The sequence below is a fragment of the Dipodomys merriami genome, unplaced genomic scaffold, assembly GCF_024711535.1.
Source record: "Dipodomys merriami isolate MVZ:Mamm:240054 unplaced genomic scaffold, mDipMer1.0.p SCAF_3, whole genome shotgun sequence".
Classification (NCBI taxonomy): domain Eukaryota; kingdom Metazoa; phylum Chordata; class Mammalia; order Rodentia; family Heteromyidae; genus Dipodomys; species Dipodomys merriami.
This window is the reverse complement of record NW_027204492.1, coordinates 96,316,301-96,321,898: the sequence shown is the minus strand read 5'-3', so window position 1 is coordinate 96,321,898 and position 5,598 is coordinate 96,316,301. Positions and strand designations below refer to the sequence as shown.

The following is a 5,598-nucleotide window of genomic DNA, read 5'->3' as shown; positions in this document are numbered from 1 at the left end:
CCCTCTGTACAGTATGTTCACAAAAAATTAAAATTAAAATTAAAAAAATGCAGAAAGGAGTGTTGGGAGTTTTGAGTTATATTTTGGGCTAGAAAATAAGGGTGCCTAATTTATATCATAGATAGACCCATCCTGTCTGGTGAAAGCAGAGTTTTATCCCTCTATTTGTCATTTGACAGTTAAATACTGGCAAAAGGGTGTGGCTCAACTGTGAGTCATCACAGGTATAGAATGTGTAATATTGTGTCAAACTAACATAAAATGAGCCTTGATTTAGATTCATTTCTAGATCACAGTGGAGAAGATTTAGAACTGTATTTTCGAGATTCCAGTGCAAACAGAATTCTGGGTTTGATTTTGCCAACAAAAAAAAGACCTTCATTAGATTTTAAATGTCAGCGTGAAGTAGAAGCTCTTATTATCTAAAAGCACTATAGACATGCTCTTGGGAAATTGCAAGCATGAGTTTGCAGCAGAGGTAGAGCCCAAGCCACTTGCTTTACAAGTACAAGCAGCTGAGGGGGTCACTGGTGGCTGGGCTTGATTGGTGTACTTCCAGATTTTCTGAAAAGCAGCATGTTATTTCTCTGAGTTTTATAATACTTTTGATCTTTGCTTAATACTCTAACTTTCTATATTAAATTCCTTTGTACTTGAGATGCTCAGAGAGAAAATCTGATGGGCTGATTTCTGTTGGGTTCATGGATTCATATTAATATGCGAAAAGTCCAAAGGAAAAGAATATATTCACACTATGCCTGGCTTTGCCAACTAGCTTTAGACACCTTATTATATGAAAAACATATATTTACACAGTAGAATCACATAAAATTAATAGGTTTTTATGGCAGATGCTCTTGAGAGGACCAGCCAAATGTATAGCAGATTCACAGTTCCCATGTTATTTTCCCTCTTGATGTTCACTGTGATGATAGACTGAATTTCACATTGTTTGAAAATGTATATTCTGTTTCCTAATTCTCAACCTTTGTTTATTCTTTATTAAATATTTTCCAAAAAATACTTTAGAGTCCTACCTTCCACACAGCTTCTTTACAGCCTTTTAGTTTTTGAGACAGAATTTTAAGAGCCCTTATAAAGACAAGAAGTATTGATTACTCCTCAGTGCACCCCAAACCAGTGTTGATTTCAATTCTTTCTATAGCCTTTGCTTCTCCCTATAATTTTGTCTTCTGGCTCAGTGATAAAGTGGCTGTGGAGACTCACATTAGGGGATAATTTGTGGAGGGGAAGGGAAAAAACAAATCGTTTAACTAGGGATACAGGTGGACCCATTGCAACAATGAGATGTACAAGTCGTTATGTCAAAAAACGAACTTTACAACTTTGGTGGGGGGTGGAGGGAGGATCCGGTGGGGGGAGGGGAGGAGTATGAGAAGGGATGGGAAGGGGAAACAATGAGGAGGCAACAATGCTTGATAAGAAATGTACTCATTATCTAGTCCATGTAATTGTAACCCCTCTGTACGGTATTCTCAAAATTAAAAAAAAAAGAAAAGAAAAGGATTAAAAAAAAAGAGGAAACAAAGGGTAAGTCTGGGCACATGGAGGCAGAGAAGAGTGAGAGAAGAGTGAGGAACACCACCCTCATATTCCTGTATTTTTTCTTTTAAAAAGAAACAACAAGAACAAAAAAAGGCAAGGGTATATTTAGTTGGAAGAATAGAGAAAAAAACCCTAGAACTATTCTATAAGCTCCAGAGGTGGATGTTGGGAACAGTCCCTAGGGAGGCTATGGGGGGTTGGGGGAGGGGGTGGAGCAGGGAAGGTCAGGGCAGTGCTTGAAGCATCAAGATCCTCAGAACTTTCTGTCAACCCACAGCCTATAGTCACCCCACAGCCCATCACGTCCACATTCACCAGCAGCTTGATGACTTCAAGGCCCACAGCTTACTTGAGGGAGTCTGTGAAGACGACACCGTTCTGTGCCTCTAGTAACGAACCATTGATGCAGTCAGAGAACTTGATGTCACAGATGATGGAGTTCAGGTCCCAGGACTTGACGATGGTGTGGGTCTGGTTAAAGCTCTCACACTGGCATTCCAGTGGGTGCTGCTTGACAGAGAAGACACCACCCTGCAGAGCATTCTCATACTGGCAATATTTCACCTGAACCTGCAGTCTGATGTCACACAGCTGCTTTTTGTTCCCCCCTTGGGATCTGACATCAGTCACAGACTTCCTGTATTTTCCAGGGCTCTTAAGTATAGCCTCCCTGCCTTGCTGCTTACTACACATCTGAATACCAGAAGTGGGAGAGCACACTACAGGATAGTGAAGCATTGTTTTAAAGGGTTGGGGAGACATCAGTTCTGGATCACTGAGGGCTGTAGGGGTCATGTAAGTTGATGTCTCCTCCAGCTACTTGTCTACAATATCATGGCACACTGTGGGGGAAAGAGTCAGTCAAGAAAAAAATATACCCCTTCTCCCAAAGGGTCTCATAACTTATTCTCCTAGGTATTCACCAAGGTCAGAGCCTCCTCCCTCTGAGACTCCTATGCTGCTCACTCCTGCCTCCCACAACTCTGCCAATTCAATTCTCCAGCCCCCAATAAACCCTCACCAGCTTGCCTCCTCTTGAAGAGTGACATGCTGAGAGCTGAGGGACAAAATGCTTTCCAGAATCCCTGCTCAGCAGCTGCAATCCCCAGGGTATCTCTGCTGAAGGGCTTGGCACTTCCATGTTGGATCCATCTTTGCAGATCTCTTGGGCTCCAGACTCTGCCACAGCCCCAACCCCAGCCCCAGCCCCAACCACAGCTGCAGTGTGGGGCTCTATTACTTTCTCTTAAAAATATAAGTTGATTTTAACATAATTTATGTCCACCAAGTTCCTTTTCTATTTATCCACATGAATCAGGATGTCAGTATGAGCATAGTAAAACCTAGACCTTAAGTAATTGTAAAAGGCGTTGCCATTCAACAAAGCAGTTTTGAATACAATGCATCTTGATCAATGTCCTGTTTCATTATTCTCTCCTATCCCTCCCAACCCTACCCATTCACTCAAGTTTCTTATTTTTGTAGGATATACATTAAATTATATGACTGCTTTCTCCCCTGCATTTCTCTCTTCCGTTTTCTACTTCCCTCCCTTTGTTCTACCCACCCCCCTTTCAAGTACTCATTTACTGATGCTTATTTTATTGTGGTTTCTTTAAAGTTTAATTTAATTTAATTGTAAGGGTGATATACAGAAGGGTTACAGTTACATACATAAGGTAATGAGTACAATTCTTGTTCAACATTGTTACTGGCTCCATTTTCTCCCACTTTCACTCCTCCCCCCTCCCCAGTTTTAAAGTTATCTGTTGCACTGGTTCACCTTTTGTCCTTTGTCTCACCATTTTTGTTACTCCCCTTCCCTTCTCCAAATCAGATAAACGTATATACAAGATACCGGGCACCCAAATCAAAAACAGTTACAACAGGGGACAAGATGTTTATTTTGTTGTAGGGTGAGCTAGCCTACAATGTGTCTTTTATTCTCAGCCTGAAAATTACATTCAAGGAACAAATGATCCAACATTTGTTTTAAGTAAATCTACAATCGAACTATATATGAGATATGGAATTCTTGATGAGTAAGTAATTTTTAAACCACAGGGATATAATTTAAAGAGCCAACTGTTTCTTACTAATATCTTTACATTTGTACCACAGACTCAATATCCCATGTAAGAATGAAGAATTCAGAATTTTCCCTTCTTGAAAATTAGTAAATTGATCTGTTTAGAAAACACAAAATTCCTGTTTGAGAGATAAATGAAATTATTGATAAACATAAGCAGCATTGTAAGCATCAAAATATTTTAATCCTTTGGCATTGTCCCAGATTTCACAAGAACAAAAGATGGGCCTGGAATGTTTTTAAAAATAGTGTGAAGGAAGGAATAGTAGGAGCAAAAGGAAATGTACTCATTACCTGACTTATGTAACTGTAACCCCTCTGTACAGCATCTTTTTTAATAAAATACTTTTTAAAAAAGAGTGTGACTGAAGTACAGAAGAGCTCAGTTATTATATTATATTATATAATTTGATAGGCTGTAAACAGTCTGAAGCTTTGGTTCAGAGGAAGATATGGTGTTTATTGTATTGTATGATAAGTGAATCTGTTTTTTTTTGTCTCACAGAGTGATACAAACTTTATTTTCCAAAGCTATTGATCATGCATACATTTTGAAAGCATCACCGAAAACAAACACACTTAGAGTTTGCTCATCCACGGTACAAAAACATGAAAGACCCAATGAAAAATTATGTCCTATAAGACTTTCTTAAAAATCTACAATTGATCTGTTCATTTTGATGTATTTTTCTACCCCTACCTTCCTATCTTCTGGGGAAATGTAATACAGTATTTCCTAGAGTGTTTTGAACTTGGAGATTTTATGTCTAGCAGGAGGCACAGAAGGAAAGAGATACCTTGTTTGAAATAATGTGAACTCTCATGTAATAAATACAATAAGCACTAACTCTGATATTCACTACACTGACACTAAACTGAAATGGAGTAAATATACAAAGATTCGCCTTCTCCTGAGAGACAAAAACAAAAACAAAAACAAAAACAAAAACAAAAATTCTCCTTGGACTAAAAATGCAGGTTATAGCCTGTAAAATAGCTCAATCTCAAGGACAACCTCTGTTTCTTGATAAGTAAAGTTGTGTTGAGAAAGAGACTACTTTCTAATTTCTACCAGGTTTAGAAATAAAATTTAAAAAAAAAGAAATAAAATGTAAGAACTGTGTTCTTGTTTTTCACAGAACTGCAAGCTGTCTTAGTGTTCCAGCTGAGCCTGGCATCCCAGGTATTCACAGGAAGCAGACATCTTAGATGTCCCCAGCCACTATGTAGCTATAACAGCAAGAGATATCTCAAATTGAACCAGTAAAAGAACTAAGCCCAGTCAGACTACAGAACTGAGAATTATTAAAATGATCTTCTTTTAAGCCACTAAACTTTATAGTGATTTGTTATGCCATTATAGATGACCAAAACAGAGATTAAAATGCTCTATCAAATTTTACTTGTAGTCCATCTGGCCCTAGTATTATTCTGTAGCAAGCAATATATATTAAAAAGCTTCATTATCATATCCTCATAAATAAATGATATATTAGCATCCATAATTCCCACATTGTAGTACTGTGATTAACATTTTTATCTTAACCATGCTCAACTCTCTTTATATTTTCTATCTGTAACTTTTGAGACAAGAATGTGTAACATGAGGGGAGTTGGCATATATGGCTTCAATAGTTTCAATGTTTTTCCTACAATTTTTGAAAACATTTTATATGTAAAATACAATTTTCTGTTTTTTGCCTTATAAGAAAGCCAAGATTCTCCAAAAGAAAAAAAGAGACTGACAAATCTGAGTGCCAATAGCACATGCCAGTACTCTTAGCTACTTAGAATACTGAGAATAGGAAGATGGAAAGTTGAGGCTAATATTGGCAAAAATGTTCATGAGATTCTTCACCTCATAGTTAGGTGTATGCCTGTCATCTAAAGGTAGGTGAAAGACTGACATTGGAAGTATCACTGTTATAGGCGAGCCCAGGTAG

At 38.0% G+C, this 5,598-nt stretch overlaps 1 pseudogene; it reads right to left on the bottom strand.

Moving 5' to 3' along the window:
* Positions 1–1,704: 1,704 nt before the first annotated feature.
* On the bottom strand, positions 1,705–2,615 carry LOC138839917 (death effector domain-containing protein-like; annotated as a pseudogene).
* Positions 2,616–5,598: the final 2,983 nt, after the last annotated feature.